General features: G+C 41.2%; 1 long non-coding RNA gene and 1 pseudogene across 2 annotated transcripts in view; both read right to left on the reverse strand.

Annotated features, from left to right (window-relative positions):
• LOC148368018 (uncharacterized) overlaps window positions 1-26,008 on the reverse strand; it is a 532,004-nt gene that overhangs the window by 414,658 nt on the left and 91,338 nt on the right. The gene's annotated exons all lie outside the window — the stretch shown is intronic.
• Window positions 11,129-11,262, reverse strand: LOC148368033 (U2 spliceosomal RNA; annotated as a pseudogene).

A 26,008-nucleotide genomic window follows, 5' to 3' on the forward strand; every position in this document is an offset into this window, starting at 1 on the left:
TTTTGAACTTTTAGTTTGTACATTTTCAAACATTTTAATAGATGTGTCCTGTGTTTTTCAGTTTTAATGTTGAAATGTTAATTTTGCTTTACTTTTCTGCAATTTAAGTCATTCATAATAAGACATAATACATGTTAATATATAGATTAAACAACAAAAACTACCCAATGAACCATTTGGGAGCCTAAACCAAGCCAAACAGGTCAGTTCTATAAAAAGAGTACCGTATTTTCAGCACTATAAGGCGCACCGTGTTATAAGGCGCACCTTCAATGAATGATATATTTTTAAACTTTTTCCATACATAAGGCGCACCCTATTTTAAGGCGCTATAAGTGCATGCTGGTTTAAGATCAGGTAATTGTGCAATTTTGTAATTGTAATCCTGTGCAGTCCTTCGAGACATTTTTGTGATTAAGGGCTATATAAATAAATGTGACTTGACTTGGCTACAGTAAACGATGTAGTTACGTTATGCAACCATTAGACTGTGCCGCGCTAAAGGGAATGTCAACAAAACAGTCCGATAGGTCAGTCAAACTTTATTAATAGATAACAAACAAGCTTTCCACAATCTTCATTCACTCCCAAAATGAATAAACAGCTGTTTTATTATTTTCTCTGTGGTAAAGCATTTTTGTGACACATCTTTAACATCTTTGAATAACAGCAAGGCATAACATTTGACTTTTCCTCCATTTAGTCAACACGCAAAAAACCGTCTGATATTGTTATGGTAAATTAAACGTTAGTGCAATCGCAATATAGTGACACTCGTAATGTGCAAAAACAACAAGTGCAAAACAATAACAATAAAGCAATAACATAATAACTGTAAAATGTAAAACGTAAACACACACCAAGTAGGACCACCTTTGAATTCTTTAATGTTAAGTTCCCGTGCCAGCACTGTTGCCTTCATTCGAATAGTTATTGTACTGACACATCTACTTGCTGCTCTTTGTTCAACAACCCACTATTCAAGTGTGTCCTCTAACTGTTGCCTTCATTCGAATAGTTATTGTACTGACACTTCTACTTGCTGCTCTTTGTTCAACAACCCACTATTCAAGTGTGTCCTCTAACTGTGGCCATCTCGCTTTATTGCCACGGAAACTTTGTTTAGTCTTCCTTACTTGGCGCAGCTTTTCCTCATGCTTCCTCCACTTCCGCACTATCGATTCATTAATGTTGAACTCTCTCGCTGCTGCTCTATTTCCGTGTTCTACTGCGTGACTGATCGCCTTGAGTTTAAACTCTGCGTTACAAGCGTGTCTCTTAATAGGAGCCATTTCAGGGTCTTTATACAAACGCACAAATAAAAGAGAATCGTTGTTTAATATTTCCCAGTATGCACAGCACACTTCTTCTTCTACGTGAAAAATGGAGTCGGTGGCTGCTTCTCTTAGTTGCGAGACCTTGTAATTCAATATTGATCCATATATAAGGTGCACCAGATTATAAGGCGCATAGTCAGCTTTTAAAAAAAAAAAAATCAGATTTTATGTGCGCCTTATAGTGCGGAAAATACGGTAATTTAATTTATATACTGCAGATTGTTATTTCATTATATTGTTAACTGTTTCTTTTTGTTGCACGACGTGTGAAGGATAAATATTTTGCTGGTGAGGTGCAATAAATATTACAAAGATCTAGAACACATTTACCTGACTGTTCTTCTTTATTCAAACGACTGGAATACTATTCAGAAAATTTCAATTTTTTTGACTTACAACTTTTTTTAAATAACGTAAATAGTTACTTTCCCTGGTAACTAGTTACTTTTACTATGGAGTAACTCAGTTACTAACTCAGTTACTAACTCAGTTACTTTTTGGAAGAGGTAGTGAGTAACTATAACTAATTATTTTTTAAAAGTAAGATGCCCAATACTGGTGACTTTAGATCACAGGTGTCAAACAGGCAGCCCGTAGGCCAGATCAGGCCCGCTCAGGGATTGAATCCGGCCCGCCAGACAACACTCAGAGAAGTGCAAGAGAAAAACAAGCTGCAGGTTGAAATATGTCCACTTGATGTTGCCAAAGCCAAGCGCCTCGAACAAAGACACTGTACTTGAATTTATTTATCTCTCTCTCTCTCTCTCTCTCTTTTCCACCCCTTTTGTCCCACTCTGTCTTTGTCTCTTTCACTCTCTGTGTCTTTCTTTTCCTTTTCCTTTTGTTGCTCTTTTCTCTTTCTCTGTGTCTTTTAACCTCTTTTGCTCTAACTTCCTTCTTTCCTCTTCTCTCTTTTCTCTTTTTCTCTTCATACCCTGTGCGCATTCTTTTCCTTTTTCTCTCCTTCTGTCTTTCTATTTCTCTTTGGATTTCTTTCTTCCTCTCCTTTTCTTTTCCCCCCTCTCTCACAACTTTTTATCTTTTGTTTCTCACGCTCTCTCCCTCTCTCTTTTTCTTTCTTTGTCCCGCCCTCTCTCCTTTTCCCTCCCTCTTTCTCTTATTTCTTTATCTCTATTTTTCTTTCTCTTTAATCTACTAGTCCGGCCCCCGACAGAATGTTTACTCTATCGTGTGGCCCCCGAGTTCATATGAGTTTGACACCCCTGCTTTAGATGATTCGATAACATTTTTGAAATGTTAATAATACCAGAGCCTGTGTCCAATATCAACAAATATACCACTTTAAACTTGTCTCCCTCCTGCAGTTACTTAACTTTTTAGCTCTTTTTTTGGTATATCATGGTTTCAGAACAAATAGTTCTTTTGTCCAAAATGTCACTTAATTCCTCAAAAAAAAGTTCTCGGGCTGTACAGTATTCAGCGCAGTGGCCGCATGCGAGAGAAAAAGAAGCATGCTCTGTGTGCAGAGATCCGCCCAAATTGACCACTGACCCGATCAAATCTGTCTTCTCCTATGCCGCACCTAATCAAATTGCTCTGTGTACTTGGCTGGCTTTTGTAAGAGTTTGCAGTTTGTTATGCTGGTTTTTATCATAAAGTGTCTCAACGGTGAACGTACACTATGTATTAAGCTTCCATGTAGAGCATTCCCTAGGGATGTACAGGCAGAACAGGGGTGTTGGTGTGACACCGTGACTGAAAACTGGAGAAAACTGCCATTTATATACTAGACAGAACCACTTCCAGTAGTGCCGCATTGGTTTTAAAAATACCTACTTTAAGTTAGGGCAAGCAAAAATTTTGACAAGTCAGCTGAAATTTATACGAGTAAACTTTTATCTCCTAGCCATTTGCACTCATGAAAAGAGCCATACATGGCTCACAAGACATAGGTTTCTGACCTCTGCCTTGGAGGGTGGTTAGGCACTCCATGAACCATTCGCTTCCGAGAAACAAACCACTCCATATTCCAGGAAAATCTGTTGGGAAAAAAATGCCTCAAGAAACATTCCCTAAGAGAGAGTCAAACCTCACACATCTCCATGAGCAGCAGACATGTTCGCACAAAGACATCACCTGAGGGTCACACTCACTTTCATCGCTTGGCCTTTTGGCCGATCAGTGGCCGCCAGCTGTCTTCAGGTAGCGCTTCTTTCTATTTGCGAAGGGCCTAATTGCTAGAGAGTCTGAGAATTGCCCGTCGAGAGTGTGGCTGGCTAATGAGCTCCCCGAGAGAGGATGAGTAGTTAGCTGAAGCAACACTGGACTCTGCTCCCTGATAAGGGTTACATACCTCTGGGGGAAAATGTCAGAGTTCTGAGAGAAGCAGGACACCGTTTGGCTTGCTTATTCTTTGACAGAATAGGCTGAGGTTTCATCAGATGGGGTGGCAAGTTCCTTTTGGAAGTATGAAGTCACCTGACAGAAGACTTTTTGGATTTAGTCAGGGCCCACTTGGACTGGACAACGAGAACTGTAAGGAAACCTTTGCGAGAATGCACAAAGATTATGGACCCTGTAAGCTAAAATCGTCACCAACTTTTTAGAAACTTACATTTTTGTTACTGTTCAGCGTGAAGGGCTACTAGTTTTATGTGATTTCCTAAAATAACAATGTACATCTGTAACGGGTGTAATAATAACTTTTGTTTTATTGAAATTCCGGCTGAAATATGTGTATAGTTTTTGGTAAATGTCCTGCAATGCTGAGTCCAACAGTGCCATCTGCTGGTATGGGGTGGGGTCTGGTTTTGGCTTCTAACATGTGACCAGGAGGCGGGGTTTGTTGTTAGTCTTACCAGAGAGAACTACAAAGGTAAGACATATCTTTTGGTGCTCCACAAAAGAAGTTAATTTTAAACATTATAACCCCGGCTGACAAATCTCTCACCATGCATAGTAATGTGATTGATATTGTCAAGCTGTTTAGGTTTATTTTCGTTTTGTTTCTGTTTTACTAAATATTAATTCCCCTTGTAGAGATCAAAGAGATCAGACCCAGCAGAAAAAGCTAATGTTGTGACTCATCCATTTGCAGGTAAATTGTACCCATTTTTATACTCATTATTGTTTTTATTCCTATTTTACTCATCCGGGCGTAACCAAGTTTCACAAAGACCCATACAGTTAAGTTTATAATCACGAATAATGTTATCAACAAGTAAAGCTTTTGGAGCAAGCGATCTAATATTTAACAGACCAAATTTTAGCTTTGCTGAATCATTTGACTTAGCTGAACTCTTTGTAGTCTTTGTCGAGATCTTCAAAAGATGCCGCGGTTGTTGCTTTTCGTGTGCGCTGAGTGTAAAGCTTCGGTTGTCCGGCGAGGAATGAATGGTGGAATTAGTTACATCCTCGCGTCCATCTTGCTGCTTAGACTTCGCACGCTTCACACATCTACCTGCACGGCAACCACGCTTCTGTTTTCTGTCCTTACGGCGCCGTTGTCGTCGTTTATTAAGAGGAATAGCTGTCCACAAGGATGCCGGATCTCTTTGAAGTTCGCTCGGTATATCATAGGTGGTATAAAAAGTGCCCGAAAAGTCGAAATTTAGACGCCCACCCAACCGAATAAGTTCGTCCCTACTGTAAGTGTTTTTGGCCACACATGTGTCCAAAAGTGAAAGCAAAAAAGACAAGAGAACGGCAATAAATAGAAGATTAGCTGGAGAGCAACTAGCCGCAAGCATGCATCCATGCGCCGCCATGTTTACATCATGTATACATGTATACCATTCAACTGATAATAAATAATTTATTCAACAAATTTGACTGCCTGTTGTGACTATAAACTAACGACTGGGCCAGATTAAGGCTAGAAAAACAAATAAAATGTTTTTTATTACGTTTTTGTGAAAAACATTTCAATACATCTCAAAAACAACCTCACTATTTTGTGACATTTGAGGATTTTTTTTCCATACCAGTTGGGTAACGCAACTAGATAAACACACTACAGCACTGCTCTTCCCTTCATTGCTAATTTTAATAAGAGCAGAAAAAACACAGAAGTGAAATGTTTGAGTTTTATGCACAAACTTATGTTTTGTGTTTGCTCACTCTTAGTAAAACCATTACATTGGTTAGCATCTTTGATATGGCTAATACTATCAATTAACATTGTTGAATGCTAATAAACGGATTAAATTAGCATGATGGATTGACAACTTTACTAGTTTGAGATTCTGTGCTTTGATATCATCCATCCAACCATTTTTTTTAGCTTATCCGGGATTGGGTCGAGGGGGTAGCAGCCTCAGCAGGGAAGGTAAGACCTCTCTATCCCCAGCCACTTTGTCCAGCTCATACGATGGGATCCTGAGGCGTTTTCAGGCCAGTCTAGCGACGTAGTCTCTCCAGCGTGTCCTGGGTCATCCCCAGGGCCTCCTGCCGGCGGGACAAACCTGATGGAGGCATCCAGAAGGCATCCTTATCAGATGCCCAAGTCATCTCAACTAGCGGTGGAGGAGAAGCGGCTCCACACTGAGTCCACCCCAGATGACCGAGCTTCCCTATTTGTAAGGGAGAGCCCAGCCCCCCTGCGGAGGAAACTCATTCCAGTTGCTTCCCTCACCCGGAAGCTGGTTCATGGGGCCCCCTCTGGAGCGAGGCCTGGAGGTGGGATCCGCTGGTGAGTGCCTGAGGGCCGGGGCTTTGCTCACGGGGTCCAGCCCAAAAAACTATGTGGGTCCCCCTTGCCATGGGCTCACTACCTGTGGGAGGGCCCAAGGGGGTCAGGTGAGTGGAGAGTCGGGTAACAGCCAAGGAATTCCGGGCTAAAGAAACTTGCCTTAATATCAAGTAGCAAAAGTGTTAGGATATGTTTTTTAGCCAAGGCTTACGGTGCTTTGTTTTACACCTATTACGCAAAGAGGGCTAATGTGTAAGCGAAAGTGACAAAGAAATATCATCAGTAACCATTTATAAAACCCATTAAGACCATTAGAACAGAACACAGTCTTGCTTGGCTGTTCTTTCATTCAAATGTTTTTGTTATTTGGGCATCCTCTTTCCTTATTAAGCTCTCACACGTCGTCAGCTAAAGAGACAAAAATAGCCTTGCTTGCGTTTGTGCCAGCTGCGAACAATACTTGGAAAAATAAAAGCCTCATCTGTGTAAGCTAATGGAACGAGTGGAAAAAACTGATAAATCTCGAGCCTTCTCTTTTCTTTCTCTTTAACCCTCTCTTAGCCTGTCACAAGTTGTTTTTCATGTTCTTAAGGGGCCATTAAAAGCACCACTGCACTGCATCCAAAAATTAACCGACGTCAACAGCAAAGTTTGAGAATAAGTTGTAAAGTCGGTTCCTAAAAATATATCATAAAGAAAATCATCTATATCTCCATCATTGCCTTGGCAGTTCCATAATTTTTACGGCGTTATTTTTTCTGAAACTAGGTCATTGTATTTTATTTTGCGCTGTTACAACACCGTTAGTGGTCAAAAGAGTTACTTTGTCTTGTACAAATCAGCCTGTCTCACTTTGAGGGTGTGTCAGAGTGTGCAGTCTTGCATGACATCCTCGTTCAGCCTTTTAGGATTTTTATCCACCAACAACACGCAAACATGAACACGGCTCTCATTTAACTGTAACACAGCAGCCATCTACAAAAACACAAAAAAATATGGTGCACGCGTGATGACTTCACATATTAGCGAACGTTCTACTATAACATACGAGTAAGAGCGCTATTAAATTCACAATTCTTAACATCTAACTATTGGGAAAGTAGTTTACGATTCTTTCTCAGTGGTATATTGTTTTACTGTTGACTTATTTTGTGAACAAACTATTTGAAGTTCAGGCGCCTATTTCTACCTAACCAGTTTTCTCCAGTTGTGTGAGTTTGATTTATTTATTTTACACTGCAGTGTTAAACACACTTTATATTGTTGAACTGTTTAACTCTGAAAACACTTGGAGTACAGTAGGCTATGTCAGCTTGACCAATTGTCTCAAATTCTGAGAGTTGGATTTAAACTGGTTGTTATTTTATCATGTGTGTATTTATTGTTGATGCACTTCAAGTGTGGGATAAATATGTTGCTGGTGAGGTGCATTAAATATGAAAAGGTACAGTATGTCACAAAACTAAGTACAACGCTCACCTTTCTGCAGACTACATTTCATTGTGTTGAAGCGATGTTTCTTCAGTGATGTTTAATTAAACATTTTTATGAAATCTCTGCAGAATTGTGAATGGTGTACACACTTTTGTGACATACTCTATGTCTGTTCTTCTCTACTCAACTAACTCGAATGCTGCTCAGAAAATTTTAAATTATTTTACGCACAACAACTTCTTTTTAAAATAATGAAAATAGTGACTTTCCCCTGTAACTAATTATTTTTACTATAGAGTGAATTAGTTACAAATTCAGTTACTTTTTGAAAAAGTAGCCAGTGACTATAACTAATTACTTTTTTTAAACTAGCGTGTCCAACACTGCTCCTTAGCAACAAATAAGTAAAACAAGAAGAGCAGAATAATCTTAAGTCTTACGCTTCCATCATAGTGCTTTAACATTCTGAACTGAAACTATTGATTTGCTGGTTTGGCTAGATTCCCTTGGGGTCGTGGAGAGTTGTCGGTCCGGCCCCCAACAACCCAGCTCCAATTAAAAGAACAGACAGTTGTCGAGAGTGTTGGAGAGAGTTCAGCCTCCTCAAGGACTCAAAAAACGCTTCCACGGAATACTGATCACATTGCTGGCTCCTAGGTGATATTCGTGTTAGTCGCCGCAGTCCATTGGTGTAATGGACAAAGCATCCGACATCAGAACTGAACCTTTTTGGGTTAGGACAGGGGAGCTACTTTTTGTTAGTAATTAGCGCAAGGGGCATCCAGTTTGATATGCATCTAGCAAATAGAAACTTAGCTAAATGGCTTGCTAATTAGCTAAAAAGGTAGCTTGATACTTATCCAGAAAGGTAAACCGCCAGAAAAAACTAAAAGGGAGCTAGATAGCTAGCTAAAAGACTAAAAAGACAACTAAAAAGACAGTTAAAGAAAGCTAAATAGCTAGCTAGAAAGGAGACCAAGATTTAGCTTAATAACTAGCAAACGACGTAAAATGTAAGCGAGATAATATCCAAAAAAATGTAAAACGCTAGCTGGATAGGTTGCTAAATAGCTAAAACAGTGGTAAGATAGCTAGCTAAAAAGGTAGTCAGATAACTAGCTAAAGAAATAACTGCACATTATTTGCTCACACACATTATAAAACTCATGCAATGGAATTTAGTTTGTTGTGTTTCCTATAACATAAATCAATAAAATGATGAATAAATACATTTGTTTAATACATCTAGTTCTTTTCTGTTAATTAATTGCTGAAAAAATATTTTAGATTTTTTTTTTGTTCATTAAGCCCATGAAGTGGAATTTATTTATTTGAATCTATAAAATAACAACTTATCATGTCGTTACTATGTTATTACTGGGTTGATATTTAAAAATAGGGTTAAAAAGACTCCTTTAACAAATCAAACAAAAATCACAATTAACCAGCCCTTGTGAGCTATTTTCAGAACAGGCCAGCGTGCACCTCACCCGTCTTTAAGGGCCAATCTGGTGCCTGCTGGTACCACATTGGAATCCCCTGCTCTAAACAGTCCCTTGCTGATTTTTTTCCCCATGTCCAGGTTCTGTCCGGCATACAATACTTTACATTTAACTCCTTTGTTGCATGTTGACAAGAATCTCAGGACTTGAGTGCTCACAGCTGCAAAAAAAAGCCCCCAGTAAACAAACCCGAGTGAACGCCACTGGGCTCAAAGCCCGCAATACACCAACGAGCGGGGAACCTACTAGAAGACAGCGCAAACCTGCCGTGATTTAGAGGCGTCATCAAAATCCGGGCAAGGACAATACCTCACCGGCGTTCCGAAAAACAAGAACTGGGAAAATAGGCACAGGCGAGGAGGAACGTCAAGATTGGGGTGAGCTAAAGAAGGCAAGAAAGATTACTAGGGGGTGCAGAGGCCTGAGGAAATGGATTGGGCCTCGGTCAGCGAAGGCATTCTGAGATATGGCAGATCGAGGGGATTTTTTTTTTGAAAGCGAAACAGGGATGAGCTCGTGGCAAGTTTGGGATAACACGGATAAACTCCCAATTTCATGTAAGCGTTTAAATCGAATAACCCCATGCTTCTTTTCAGGTTTAAATATAGAAACGCTGATTAAACTGGTCATCATGCCCCTGGCAAATCCGTAGTCAATTTCTAACCCCGGGGTAGGCAATCCGCGGCTCAGGAGGCGCATGCGGCTCTTAAGCGTTGTAGTGTCTCCCTGGCACTTTCCCAAAAATGTTTAAAAATTGAAAAAAAAATGGATGAGGGATATATATTGTTCTTTTAATATGATATCTGCATAGGGGCAACAATGGCACAAACTAATGTTTTCCAATGCTGCAAAAAATGTGTAAAATAATAAGAACATTTCAACTCTGGGTGTTACCAATACTACGACTGTGAGACGAGAGGAAAATCAGCTCCTTGGCTTGTATCCTCTCTCCCGCCTTTCCTATTTAACCCCAGCGAAGCGCAAGTTTTGGCCCTTTTAAAGCAGCAGCGTAACAATTTAACGCTGCACTGCCAAGTTCAACACAGAGGTCACATTAAACAGGTAAGAGTTCATTGTTATCATTTTTAGTAACAAAGTAGCGGTTTTTATGAAGTGATTGCAGATTTTCTGTCAGTAAGGGGCCGGTCACACAGCCGTTTGCGGCTGAATCACGGCTAAAATTTTGCGGTTTTTTTTTGCCCGTGGTTGCCCGGGATGGAAAATGCGCAAATTTGGCCAACCCGCTGTTCATCTGTGGTATGGCCGGAAAAAAGACGCCGGCGACTGTCCCGCATCCTCATCGCGTCATTTTCTCGTGTGGACCACGGGTATAAAAGCTCCCGAGCCGGTGTTGTGCCCAAATCCGACTCCTACGCAACAACCACACCGCCCCACCCCCCCGCGTGACTTTTTCATCCGCGTTAACAAACGCGTTTTGTAGAATACGATCGCACTTTATTGTTTAAATAAACGCGTTATATAGACTAGGATCTCCCAATTGTTATAATTACCTCGCTTTATAGTTTTAATAAGCGTTTTATATAGAATACGATCACTTTCGTTGGAAGTGCCGCAGAATGCGCGTTCACGCGAGGGGGGGAGGATTTTATATACGGTGTGCATTACTGTTCGATTACGTTCACAACGAAAACAAAGACGGAATGGATTAAGTTGCATTACATTTCCAACAAATGCAAGACGATGTGGTTTTAGTTATATGTACGCCATTACATTACTTAAAAGTGAGATAAAACGAGGTAAAGGTAGTTGTATTAGCGAGGGTATGCAAATCACGGCACCGAGCTGTAGCAATCTTAACCGCACAAGACACAGTCCCGTAAAGATCAAGATTTCAAGTTATGGCACCAATTTTAATTTGTTATTCTGAGAAGAAATGCCTAGAATTAAATATGGATTAAGACGAGAACACTACGCTGACGGGGGGGGTGTTAGGGGAGATTGTTCTATCTTCTTCATTCATTATCCATTATCGATCAGTTCATAATACGCTACAAAGCTTAGGAACCGGGACTCTTACGGGGTTTTTGGGGTTTTTAAGGGTTATTGTTCTATCTTCGTTATTCATTATCCATTATCCGTTATCGGTCAGTTCATAATACGCTACAAAGCCTAGGAGCCGGGACTCTTACTCTCAGCCAAAAGGCCAAGCTAAGGTCGTAGCGTTAAAGCCTTGCTGCGATCATTGCTAATGCACCGTTCCCGGAGGTACTGCAATAACGGGCCGATGCGTGGAGTGGACAGAGCAAGCTCTTATTCTATCTCCGAAATGCAAAAATCCAAGATCATGGCAAGAGGTACGGCCAAAAGGCCAAGCTAAGGACCTAGCATCAAAGCCTTGCTACTCTCGGCCTAAAAGGCCAAACTAAAGTCCCAGATTTAAAGTCTTGCTGCGAATGCACCGAAAGATTTATTCGAAATGAAGAGAAACTACGGTGACGGGGATCCATGTTCACCCCCTTGACGTCACGAGCACAAATGACGTGTGCTCGGCATTCGCGCTGTTTATACGCGGAGAAAGGCGTTTGACTGTCACACGCGTAACACGCTAATTTCACGTAATAACACCGCGATACAGGCGCAGAACATGCTATTACCATGCTCCACCCACGATTACCCGCTGAAATTTCCCGTCCTACCCATATTGCCTTTTACACGCTGGTTAACTACTGTTAAAAGAAAATAACTCTGAAATTGTTTAATTGATGTTGAAAATGTCAGGAAAAAATGTTAAAACGTCATATCGTCACGTCATATTGTCAGATATAAAAAAATTGTGAATATGCTTGATGGCTGTTGAGATTGTCGTGTTTGTTTTGCTGCTGTTGGTGTCGGTGGATTTGTTCAGACCGAGGACAATCGACTTTGGCCTGGACGGATCTATTGACACTAACAAAGATGTTATATAATGAAATTGTGAATATGCTTGATTGCTAATAAGATTTTCGAGAAGGTTTGTTCAAACCTCACTTTGTGTTTGCTGTTAAAAACGTAATATTGGAATATAATATTGTGAATGTGCTTAATTGCTGTTGAGATTGTCATGATTGTTTTCTGTTTTTAGTGTCAATAAATTTGTTCAAGCCACAGACCAAAAATAATCGACTTTGGCCTGGACGGATCTATTGACACTAACAAAGATGTTATATAATGAAATTGTGAATATGCTTGATTGCTATTAAGATTTTCGAGAAGGGTTGTTCAAACCTCACATTGTGCTTGCTGTTAAAAAAGTCATATTGAAATATAATATTGTGAATGTGCTTAATTGCTGTTGAGATTGTCATGATTGTTTTTTCTGTTATTAGTGTCAATAAATTTGTTCAAACCAAAATGTGTAACCACGCTCTGGCCGCGGCCAGAGCACGTCGTTCCGCGTCATTTCTGCGTCATTACCTCGTGTTGACCACGTGTGCGGCACGCGGTTTAACACGTGCTCAAACTTTTGAGCAGCTCAAAAGTTTTGAACGCGGCCAACCACGTGAAAATTTCCGACCGCGAGTAAAGCATTGCTCTATCTCGTCTATATGGCGGTCTCAAAACGTCCAACAGCGCTCAACAGCATCTGCTTCACGGTTAGAAATTTCTGGCCGTGGTTCAGCCTCAAAACGCTCGTAAAAGGCTGTGTGCCCGCGCTCTGAAGAATTGAGCAGCGCTAAATAATTTCGTGCTGCCACCCGCGCGCGAATTTCCGACTGCGTGTTAAGCACCGCTGTTTCTCGTCTGAATGACGATCTTAATGCGTCCAATGGCGTCCGCCTCAAAGGCAGAAATTTCTGGCCGTGATTCAGCCGCAAATGTCTGTGTGACCGGCCCCTAAATATATACTGAATGACACTTGGGAATACTATTTATGTTTTGTTGCTCAGGCACAAGGATGGCTGCTTTTAGAATCTGTCAGGAACCAGAACAGGATCAGGGCCCAAACGCGTGACGTTTCTCACACAGGCCTTTTATTTTGCAGGAAATGGGGAGTCATGCACGTTAGGGAGCAGTCTGGCGTGAAATGATAGAAAGCCAGAGGCTGACGAGATCGATACCAATTGCCCGTGTAGATATCGGACAGATGGTGTCGATACCGGACAGGATGGGACAGGCAGTTACCCATTGTCCCTTTAAGATTATCCACCAATGGAGTAGAATGCATTATTGAAGTGTATCTATCCCTTATAATAATAATAATAATAATAATAATAATAATAATAATAATGCTAATAACAATAATAATAAAAAAAAAAAAAATAATACCACGGTTGCTTCTTCTAATGCATGTGGTGATTTCTGCTCTCCCTCCTATGAGCTACCTGTGGCTAATTATTCCTCATTTATCCCCCACATAGTTCAATTCCGGTGTGATATTCACATACAGAGGCGCCTGCTTCCTGCATTTGCAAATGTCAGGTCATTAATTGAGCTTCAGTCTCCTCCTGTCTAATTGGATCATTGTAATTAAAGCAGCTCTATATAGATTCCTGCACATCTTTGCTCATCCCCCTTATTTCGCATAAGCTTGGCAACTTAGTCACCAGTCCTTGAGAGATCCGTAATGTCCAATTACAGCTGCTACCAATAGGTGATGGTTTGGGAGTAATGTGTTAAAAAGGAATGCATTACTCCTTTTCTTGGAATACGTTTTGTAACACATTTTTAATGATATTTTGTAACCCAGCTGTTACAATATGGCGCGTTCCTACTCTACTTTTCAAAAGTCTTTTACAAAGTCTTCTGTTTTAGATTGTTCCTTCTTCGCTCCTTGCGAACCATACAACCCACAATTTGGTAATGATACAACGCTAATATCATTTTGTAGAGGTGTAAGGGTGTTTATATCTACCTAAAAAATAGAACTAAATACAGTAACTATGGCCCCGTCTCAAGCACAAAGTACAAGGGTGCGTAATTTCTCCCTACAGATATTCTGAAATTCTCCCTACCATTTATACTCGCATTAAGGGTCTGTCATAATTGGCCAATTGCTCTAACCTGCGCTCACTCGTTTAGCCCCAGATGCCACTCGTTCCCTAATTAGTTCTATTCCTCTTTAAACACGTCATTCTCATTTACTCCTGGTCAGTCCATCTGCAAACCTCTTTTGACTCTGGCTCCCGTTTTGATCCGGACCTGTTTCCTGTATCGATCCCCGATCCAAGCGCCATTTTCCTGTCCCGGCTACCCGTATCCTCATTCTGTTTCCTGTATTGATCCACGATCCAAGCTCCGTTCTCCTGTCCCGGCTACCCGTAACCTGCCCGATTCTGTTTCCAGTATCCATCCCTGACTTCCCGCTCGTCCCGGCTACCCGACTTGTTCTGATCTCTGATCACGCTCCGTGTCAGTTTATATGCACATATTTGGTCATGTAACTAATAGTAAGCAGCGCGTAGGGAGGGGGGTAAAGCACAGACTTTACAGTGAAAGAGTACTGAACCAGTCAAGAAATATAAAGGATTACCTGCTTCCACAAGCAGGTGTACACATTTCCTTTTATTTCTCATATTGTGTGCCTATTTATAGGCAGTTTTGGGGTCTGCCTTAATGTGAATAACACAGTTCACGGATCCTATAACCGCTTGGATATTCGGGGCACCACTGGGAATGCAAGTCTTGACAGCTTTCTCCACTGCTGACAGTTACTGCCCTGTTTTGTGTCGTGGAAAAGTTTGTACCGGTCTATTCCTTGATAATGTCGGCCGAATTATTTTTCGGTCTTCCCCTTCTTCCCGCCTTGAACTATTCCCTGGAGAGTAATATTGGCCAGTCCTGATGATCCTGTGATGTGACCAAAGCCCTTCAGTTTTGGTCTGCGCACAGTTGACAGCAGATTTTGGTAGAATCCATTGTGTCCTCTGATGGTCTTTTGCTTGTTTTGCTTGTCACACTGGCTTTGTAGCTCATGCCCAGAAGTTTCCTGTAGCATCACATCTCCATGATTCCATGATTCTGATCTTTGATTTCACTGCAATGTTTTTGTCCCTCCAGATGGTTTTTAACTATCCTGGCCATGATTTCTGGTTCTGACCCCTTTTTAGATATGACAGCTCCAAGATATTTAAATTTGATGACAGGTTTGAGCCCTTGATGGTTGATGGTGATGTTTGTGGTGATACCTTTGGGTTAGTTGTTCATTACTTTTTTCTACAGCAACAAAGAAACTTTACTGGCTGAGGGCAGGATCTTGAGAGAAAGGCTTGCGAGGATAACTAGAGAGGAGGTATGGGGGAGAAGAAAAATATTGAGAGCAGATTTGGGAGTACCTTTAAGAAAAATGGCTTGAGTGAATGTTCATAGGACGATGAGGGAACTGGAGTAGTGGGTTGGAGTGGCATGTCTTGGAGTGGGTAGACTTGGAGCTAGAAGGGAATTGAAAAGAAAGGTCATGGTAGGAAAAACTGGCGGGTGAAAGACTTCAGGAATTAAAACGACTCAAACACGTGAGGGGGGAGCCCGCAGTATTTATAGTAAAGGTGGCTACATTTTTAAACACCTGGGAAGAGGAAAGGTGAGGGGTGCTGGAAAATTGAGTAATGCGGCTATCTTTTGGAGAAGAGAGGGACTGCTGGGACCAAACCATTGCTTCCAGAGTATGTTTTGGTTGACAGAAACTTGGGGTGTAACAAAAATACTTTTTAAATGAAGTAATGAGTAACTGTTACTAATTCCTGTTTCTCCCTGAAATGCACCCAACACTGCTATTAGGCGGCAGTGGTGCTGAGTCAGTACTAGCTTGGCAGAGTTCTCTCCACAGGCACTGATGGCAAAAACAAGGTGGTAACTCTGCTTTGGGCAACGTCAGCGAGTTCAGGAGCAGCTGTAGAACATCTCACACATGCTGTGTTGCAAGCTTCACTGGGCCTGTGTGGACATGACTAATCATTAAGCTGGTGAAGGATTTCCACAGCGTGACTGAAAGTGTAAAGTAAAAGAACAATATGAAAAAGGCAGGTGATGAATGACTTTGTAGGAAAAAAAACATACTGTCATTCATTTGAAATACAGTCATCTGGTCCACTGAAAATAAAAAAAACATTTTAAGAATAAAGGAGTCAAAAATACTTGAAAGAAATATCTCATGGATGCAACTGGGACACATCCTCAGTGATGTATCCTGGGTTCATTGAGTGTTTCGAGTCTCGCAACATCAGACACTCTCCCCCAGGTGACCCAGCCGAGCTTGATCAGGCCTCAACTTGCGTCCCAGTAGCAGTCTACGGATCTGCCCTTTTGAGCCAAAGCCACCTGGTGGCTTTTTCTGCAGCTTCACTAGCAGATTTAATAGCTTCCTTCTTGGCTGCCCCTGTCACACCCAACCGTCCCAGGACTTTGCAGTAGGATCGTCCAGCAAAACCTCTGCAGCCGACCTCTATTGGCTCAACTCCTGGTACTTTGCGTGTTTCCTTTCATTGGCTTCCCCAATGCGCTTTTCCCACGGGACTGTGAGTTCCAGCATGATCAGGCGTTTTTAAGTCTCAGAGGTGATTATCATGTCTGGTCGGAACGATGTTGCTGATATGTGCTGGGGAAACCTTAGTTGTCTCCCAAGGTTGACCTGCAACTGCCAATCAGAGGCAATGTGGAGGAGTCTTGATGTTGTCTGTGCACAAGCCCTAGGTTTCTCTCCTGCCTTGATGAAATTGACTGCCTTGCTTGCTAATGAGATGAGAAATAAAACATAAAATGATAAACGATTCTATTTCAAAATCTAGTTTAAACCCCTTTAACGTTCCTGTAGAATTTTCCCTAAGTCCCAATCCAAGATGTACCAAAAGTAAATGGAATGCTGTCCTTGAACCAATTGGAGAATATGTCCGGTTTTGGTCTCCGTTGAAAGGTCACAGTCTGAGATTTTTCCCCAAACTGATAATCACTGCAAGTGCTACTAACACTTGAGTTGGAACATACAGTAACAGAAGGCTTTTTTTCTCGCCTGATTTTTTTTCTTTTTTTTTTGCAATCAAATCCCTGCAAGAGGTTAGCACGACCGTGGCATTGTTCTGAAGTCATGGGTTCAAATCCAGCTATTAGCCTTCCTGTGCGGAGTTTGCATGTTCTCCCTGTGCTTGCGTGCTTCAGTACTCCAGTTTCCTCCCTTATTCCAAAAATATGCATGTCAGATTAATTGGTCGGCCCAAATTGTTCCCATTTGTGAATGAGCGAGTGAGTTGTCTGTCCCTGTGTGCCCTACAACTGGCTGGCATCCAGTCCAGGGTGTCCCTAGCCCACTGCCCGAATGTAGCTGGGATCGGCTCCAGCAGCCCTACTGAGGATGAGCGGTGCAGATAACGGATAGATGGATGCCGGCGAAAGACTGTAGTATGGGCATCTTAGCTGGAGTTCAAATTTGAAATCACAATCTGAAAAACAAAATGTTGTATTTTACACATTTTTCCAAATTTATTTCAAAGGGTTTATTTCAGTTTGCCATTTGGCGACTACCAGTTCACAGCCCTAAACATTTTTCCAACCGTGTATTTTACTTTCGTCAATTTTTAGACATTGTGAAAGAGTTGTAAGTGTGTGTCTTTCCAAAAGTCAATCCATGATTGTGCACACTTGGACGTGATAATCATGCATAAAAATGGATCCCGGGTTGCATAAACACACTTTTTTTTGGCTCTGATTTCAATATAGCCCATAAAATTACATTGGGAATTTAATTGGCTAACCTATGTGACAATCTACATTTGAATCGGACATTGATTGCCAACTATTTTTGAAGCTGAAGTAGGTCATGCGTTTTTTTTTTTTTTTTCAATACAGGCTAAGGACCGTTGTTTGTTATACACCTGCAGTTACATACAGTGACGTAATACCCTAAACACAAATATATAAAGATATATAAAAATCAATAGTATACACCAGTGTATTTCAACCTTTTTTGAGCCAGGGCATGTTTTTTTTACATTGGAAAAAATATGTGGCACACCACTAACCAATAATGTGATAAAATGACATTGAACAGTATGTTTATCTCATCTCTCATCTCATCAGCCGTACCGCTTATCCTCATTAGGGTCGCGGGGGGGCTGGAGCCCATCCCAGCCATCTCCGGGCAGTGGGCAGGGGACACCCTGAACTGGTTGCCAGCCAATCGCAGGGGACACAGGGACAGACAGCTCATTCGCTCATTCACACCTATGGACAATTTGGACCGGCCAATTCACCTGAAATGCATGTTTTTGGAACGTGGGAGGAAACCGGAGTGCCCGGAGGAAACCCACGCAAGCACGGGGAGAACATACAAACTCCGCACAGGAAGTCTGGAGCTGGATTTGAACCCACGACAGGTTCCCATGACATGAACTGTGTCGCACAAGCGCTAACCACTGCAGCACAGTATGTTTAATTACAATATAATTTATAATACCCCCGGTTTTTACAGCACAGACACTTGACAATGACATCATATTTGCAGAAAAAGTTTCATAAATGTTTTATAAAATTTTAGATTTTAAAAAGTGACATTGGATAATTTCTCACGGCACACCTGACGATCTCTCACGGCACACTAGTGTGTCGCGGCATAGTGGTTGAAAATCTCTGGAATACACCTGCACATTTCTCTCTCTCTCTCTCTCTCTCTCTCTCTCTCTCTCTCTCTCTCTCTCTCTCTCTCTCTCTCTCTCTCTCTCTCTCTCTCTCTCTCTCTCTCTCTCTCTCTCTCTCTCTCTCTCTCTCTCTCTCTCTCTCTCTCTCTCTCTATATATATATATATATATATATAAAGGGCAGCACGGCGGCGCGGTGGCTAGCGCTTGTGCGGCACAGTTCATGTCATGGGAACCTGTCGTGGGTTCAAATCCAGCTCCAGACTTCCTGTGCGGAGTTTGTATGTTCTCCCCGTGCTTGCGTGGGTTTCCTCCGGGCACTCCGGTTTCCTCCCACATTCCAAAAACATGCATTTCAGGTGAATTGGCCGGTCCAAATTGTCCATAGGTGTGAATGAGCGAATGAGTTGTCTGTCCCTGTGTGCCCTGCGATTGGCTGGCAACCAGTTCTGGGTGTCCCCTGCCTACTGCCCGGAGATGGCTGGGATGGGCTCCAGCCCCCCCCGCGACCCTAATGAGGATAAGCGGTACGGCTAATGAGATGAGATGAGATATATATATATATATATATATATATATATATATATATATATATTTATTTATTTATTTATATTTATGAAAATAAGTAAGGGCAGCACGGCGGCGCCCACTGCCTGAAGATAGCTGGCATGGGCTCCAGCACCCCAGCGACCCAACTGAGGGTAAGCGGTGCAGATAATGGATATTCTATCTCTGCTCAAACAGCATAATCCTTTCATTTCAGAAGTGGGAATTATTTTTGGATTTGTGCCGCATCTTGTCATCAAGGTGGAATGGGAGTTTCTCAAGTAGGATCAGTTGAGAACCAGTGACATAGAGGGAGATGACCTAATCACCCGCCATCTTGCTTCTACAGGTACCCAAAATTACAAAAGCAATGTGAAAGGCAGGGCGTAAAAAATAGAAGAAAAATTGTGCTTTGCGGTCACCCTGAGTCTCATTTCTAATCATGCTTGTGATTTTTGGCACTCCTTTAATGTTGACTTCAAACAAGTATTTTAGTTTAGCATGATACAACACAAACATTTTATTGGAAAGTAACATTCCTAGGAACAAATGCCTGTGAATGAGTGAGTTTTTTTTTCATGTGTCCGTTTCAATAATTTCCTCTCCATCTTGGCTGACTACTGTTGCATTGTGGGCACAACCAGCGCCACATCAAAGTAAACCGGGCCCGTGAGGACATATTTAAAAATCAATGAAGTCTTGGTTGTGGCTAAAAAATTTATACATCTCGCCTGTGTGAGCATAGCTCTTTCATGCTCTCTCTAACACACACATGCATGCATTAGTTACTAGTTGCCCAAAGAAAACGTGTTCTCACAATGCCGCTAATGTCGTGGTCCTGAATGTTAAACTGCTTGTGCCTGAAAAACAACTTGAACCCTAAAGAATAATTCCAACAAAATATCCTTATTTCTGTAAATCAAAGTCATATGCTGACATCCTCTTTGAGTTCAGAGGACAAGTTTTAAATTGACTGATTTGAGTGATAACCAACCAATTCAGTAATCCCTCAGTTATCGCAGTTAATGGGGACCAGAACCCTCAGTCAAGTGTGGAAATCTGCAAAGTAGCGTGGCATCTTCATAAAAGCTCCCAAGGGTCAAACTTACCTCAAGAGGACATTCTTACCAACTGAGAGTATACGACTACAACAAAATAACAACTTTAGGTTTACAAATAAAAACAAAACTCTAAATTGCAGCTGAATAATGGTTTTTAATGTTATCATGCAAAATTAGAGGGCTTTTCTTTTCAGCGTAAGAAAGCAATTTAGAGAGCAGATGGATAGCTGCACGGTAGCATCGAGGTTCCTCAAATTGAGCCAGGCCAATGATTATTACCATGGGGGCGCCGGTAGCTTGTTTAACAAGTGCTATCTAGACAGGCCTTGGATATATATATATATATATATATATATATATATATATATATATATATATATATATGTATACAGTGGGACCTCGCTACTTCGCGGTTCGCCGTTCGCGGCTTCAGAGCTTCGTGGTCTGTAATGGTTAAAAACAATTTTTAAGGGGCGTAGCTACTTTGCAGATTTTTACTTTTAGCTGGTGGTTTTGGTCCCCATTAACCGGGTCTAAAAAATAATAATTAAAAAGAATAAATAAAAAATAAATAAATATATATATACATACATACATATATATATATATATATATATATATATATATATATATATATATATATATATATATATATATATATATATATATATATATATATATAGATAGATATATATGTATATATATATATATATATATATATATATATATATATATATATATATATATATATATATATAAATACATATGTATATATATTTTTTTTCTTTTTCTTTTTGAAGGGTCGTCGCTACTTCACAGATTTTCACTTTTTGCAGGTGGTTTTGTTCCCCATCAACCGGGTCTAAAAAATAAAATATTTTTTCTTTGAAGGTGCGCCGCTACTTCGCTGATTTTCACTTATCGCGAGTGGTTTTGGTCCCCATTAACCGCGATAACTGAGGTCCCACTGTATATACAGTATATATATATATATATATATATATATATATATATATATATATATATATATATATATATATATATATATATATATATATATATATATATATATATATATACATATATATATATATATATATATATATATATATATATATATATATATACATATATATATATTCCCGATATGCTATTCCCGATATGCTGATATCAATGACAATGAAGACACTTTAATCTGAAATCTGCAAAGCAGTGAACCAGCGATAACCGAAAGGCGAAGTAACTAGGGATTACTGTATGTGTTAAACATTTCTTTTTGATGGTCTGCAGTTTCTGAATTCAGATCTTGGCTTGGTCTTGCATCACTAAGCTCTACTTGTGTTCCAGATTCTTTTTAAATTCAAGCACGCTCGATATATTGAAGATTTTCAAATAATGGCAAGAATGTCAACTGTACCTTTTATTGCAAAAAATATTAAATACAATCAAACAGGAATGTAAGGAACATACTTTTTTGGCTCTGTTGCCATAGTGACAACAACTTTTTGTTCAGGAACAATAACATGCTTACATTTTCTGTTGCAGCCCACTGCCCTCTGTAGGGTGAACTTTTTCATGTGTTTGTGTAAATTCGCCACAGTAGCAGATCACTTTACCACACAAAAGGTTCTATTCGGTTTTTGATTAAAAAAAAAGCTGCTCTCCCCATTTTCTATTGATATATTTTGCTTCTGGTAGGGATTTATGCATGGATTTGGTTCTGTCTTCTGCCTCACAGGACAGAAGCAAGAGCAGGGCCAGAAAAGAAGAGTGTTAAAGGTGTGTCTATCAGTCACACAAATATGCAAGAATTTAGAGAGTGGCCAGAGACACTGGGTGTGAGAGAGAATGACAGCACTATATACATTTAAACATTGCGCTTTTAGGAAATTGGTGGAGGGGTTTAAGTATCAATCTCAGGACAATAGTATTGATCTTACAAGTACTAATGCTAGCCCTAACCATTGGTATTGATAATATTAATAATTGAATCACTTCGCCCACCCTTAACTTTTAATCTACCATGTTTGGGATGGTTATGGGGACTTGTCAATTTAGTGACATATACAGATATTTTACAATTACAAACACTCAGGGGTCTCAATCTGAATTTACCTGGGGGCTGCCGGAGCTAGGGTCTGGGTGTGGTTGGACCAAATCACTTTCTCGTAGTCATCTCTCCTTTTCTGTTTACAGGCGCTGTGTCAGAAATGGGGTGGGGTATAATTCTTACAGAAAGCCAAGAATAACATGCTGAATGGCAATACCTTAAAACCTCTATCTGGTATCGGCCTTTAGTACTTACACATCCCTGATTAACATTCATGGGTTCAGACACATTAAAACACTATTCTACTGTTAATGGGAAAGCAGCTGTTCAATGTTGCTAAAATGAATATTATATTAATGTTATTATTTTGAAACATTTTAAAAAGATTTAAAATATGACAATCAATCATTAAAAAATGATTAGATAGTATAAAATAAAAAATATGTTTTAATGTTTTGATTTTCCATATGTCATAATTGCCCTATTTGGAACACTTGTGACAGCTTGATTGGCGCCACAAGCTGATTGGTGGCCACACCCTTCTTTAGCCCCGACTTCAGTTCAAACTTTGTCAGATCGTTGCGAGCTGTTGTATTTCACTCGGTGAGCGTTCCCGTCCGACTTCATCCCTGTTAAAACCTGTTTCCTGCCTGATTCCCGTTTTTTGACCCGTTTCCGAACCTGACTACGCCTGTTTTGCCTGCCGCCTGCCTACGACTACTATTACGAACTTAACATGGCCTCTGATCTCCAGCCCTGGACGTGCCATTCCAGCCTGCCTTCTTCCAACACGGAAGTGTCACCCCCGCCTTGCTCAATCCCGCTCTCCGCCAGTCTTTGGATCAAGCAATCAAGCAAGCCTGACTCTCACCTTCTTTCAATAAAATCTGAGAAACGCATGCAATTGAGTCCTTTGTCCGTTCTGGTCTGTGACAGAACGATCTGACCTAAAAAATATGGATTCAGCATGCGATTCTCCGAGTGGAGACCCAAGTAACGCGGCGCCTCCCTCCGCCTTGCAGCGTTTGCAATGGGCTGAAGGCGCACTTCAACAAAACACGAGTACCGTTACTGCCCTGCTGCAACAAGTCCAGACACAACAACAACTGCTAGATCAGCAACAACATCTTCTGCTTCAACAGCAACAAGTAGCGAGACTAACAGAACAGATGTCAAGACAACTGACGTCATCAGCTCCGCCTGCCGACATTCCGTCCCTGAGCACCCGATCGACGACGCCGGTAATGCCGCTTCCTACCACTCACGTCATCGGATCGGCAGAACCGCGAGTGGGTGCACCTGAAAAGTTAAGTGGAGATCCGGCACAAATTCATGCATTTCTGGTGAACTGTCATCTATTTTTCAATTTACAACCTGGTAACTTCGCGTCCGAAGTGGCAAAAGAGGCGTTCACCATCAATCATATGACCGGAAGAACTCGACTCTGGGGAACCGCTGAGTTCGAGCGTGGTTCAGTGGCATGTTCTTCATTCGATCTCTTGGCCCAGGAGATCGTAAAGGTTTTTGACACTGGATCCTCAGCGGCCGATGCATCCGATTCCCTCCTGAACATCCGCCAGGGTAAAGGCACAGTCGCCGACTACTCGATAGATTTTCGAACCCTGGCCAGCCAGAGTCTCTGGAACGCCGAGGCGCTGGTCGACGCTTACCTCCATAGTCTGGCTGAGTATTTAAAAGACGAGTTGGTATCTCACGCCCCACCGACCACCCTCGACGAAGCTATCGCTCTGACGGCTCGGATCGACCGGCAAGTCCAGGCACGAAGACAGGAGCGGGGCCAGCCGAGACGATTCACCACCAACTCGCCTAAAGAGCCAGGTGGTTTCACAACTGCACAAAAGTTCCTGACTCATGTGCTAAGGGATGTGTTAATAAGTCGAGAGAGGCACGTGGCAACAGGGACTTGTCTTTCAGACATTTTTCTTTTATTGTGCATGTGGCATGAACGTGGGCCCTTGCGGTACCGGGTCCCGAGATGCACGGAAGTGTCTCTTAGACCTCCAACACGACTTGCAGTTTTCTTTAAAAACAACAAAGTTCTCATCTAGACATAAAAAAGGGCCCATCTGAACAAACAAGAAATAGGAAAATATTCAGGCATAAGTCCCCACAAATCTAGACAAATCACCGATGTTTTAATTACATCAGTGGTCGGCCTCAAAGACTACAGACCTGTTGCACTTATGCCTGTGGTCATGAAGTTATTTGAGAGGTAGGTGTTCCAAATGTCACCTTCAAAAAGAATTGGGGAAAACCAAGGTCAGTGTTTGTGGACCTAGAAAAATGTGCTTACATTTTTGGCACCTAGTAGAGTTGATTAAGAAAAAATAAAATGTTCTTTCACATGGCAGGCAAGATATGATGTTTTAGTTCACATTAGGAGCACATTAAGAACCAGATGTTGTTTTAAACACCAAGTGTAAAATTTTTAAATTACTAACAAACTCTGGGATGTCTTGTGTCCAATTTATGTTTCGATTAACTTGCTTTAATGTATATACAGATTTCACATTCCACTATATGCCAGAATCCAAAGTTCAGTGTGAACAAAAATATCAAGGGAGTGGCAGGTGAATATAATCTCAGGCCTGAACCGTGTATCAGCTGATGTCCTTTCCAGTATGACTTTGACTGTAAAATTTGTTCAAATCATTTTCTAAATTTCAAGTGTAATTACACGTGTAAAATATGTTTTGTGCTGAGGTTAATACTCAGTAGCTCCAGACATTATGTTGGAGGCTTCTTGGTTCTTAGGGAGAATCCCAGTCCGCGCTGGTTTTGTTATGCGAGGCACTGAAGCTAGAGGTGCTCGGCCAAATCTTCTTCTCCACCACAGGGGTTGAACTGATCATCTTCGCAGTTCCCTGTCAAATGTTGCCATCTTTGATGGAAGAACGGTGGCTGGACCAAATGTTAAAAATACCACACCAGTGCTGTGTCATTGTAAATTTTCAAGTAAAATTGTTTGTTAAGGGGGTTGACTGAGTCTATTCAACCTTACTTCCAGTCATCAATATGGTAGCAACATAATAATAACATAGTGACAACATAGTGATAACATGAGCAGTTATTTTATAAATACATATCGAAGAGGGTGCCCTTTGCGCTGATTAGTAACAAAATGTAGCTCTTGCCTTGAAAAAGGTCGGAGAACCTTGGTATAGGTTATTAGGACTGTCAAGGGATTGAAGGAGGGACTCCCAGTTTGTAATGATGAAAGCTGAGGACCAGTCGCCATTCTGTGCAAGCCAGTTGGTGGCGGTGTTCAGTGCAGTCTTCTCAGCTTGATAGGAGCTGCTAAAGGTCCCTGCCAGAGTTGCCGCCAAATATCACTACTCCTACACCTCCATTTTATGTACTGTTGAGGGGTTGGAGCTATCAGAAAAGTTATACAAGTCCATTGGGTCTTGCGCCGTAATAATTTGTGTGGCTGCAGCTAGTTGTTGAGAGATGAATGCAGATTTTTGGACGGGTGTAAAATCGATAGGAAGAGAGGAGGAGGTGGTGTCCAGGGAATGGTTGGGTCATTTAGAGTCTCCATGCCTGATGGTATGAGGTTGAGATTGGAGAGTATCAAGGTGGTGAAAGTTCTCCAGTCACTCTGCCTGAAGAGTTTTCAACAGTGCGTTTTGAAAAGAGCTCTCCTGTCATCGCTGAGAAGGAGATGGGACCATTTGTCAGCATTTCTTAGACTAGCCAAATGTAATCGGGTGGATGTCGGGGGAAGCTGGGCTTTGTAGAGGACAGCTCATAGGGAGTCGTTCACATTTGGCCCGTCACAGTTCATGCCACGTCTGACTGTGCCCTCTCTCTCATTTATCAATGTTGGAGGAGGATGTTCAG

The sequence above is a fragment of the Urocampus carinirostris genome, chromosome 4 (assembly GCF_059441175.1).
Source record: "Urocampus carinirostris isolate Australia breed hairy pipefish chromosome 4, RoL_Ucar_1.0, whole genome shotgun sequence".
In the NCBI taxonomy this organism is placed as follows: Eukaryota; Metazoa; Chordata; class Actinopteri; order Syngnathiformes; family Syngnathidae; genus Urocampus; species Urocampus carinirostris.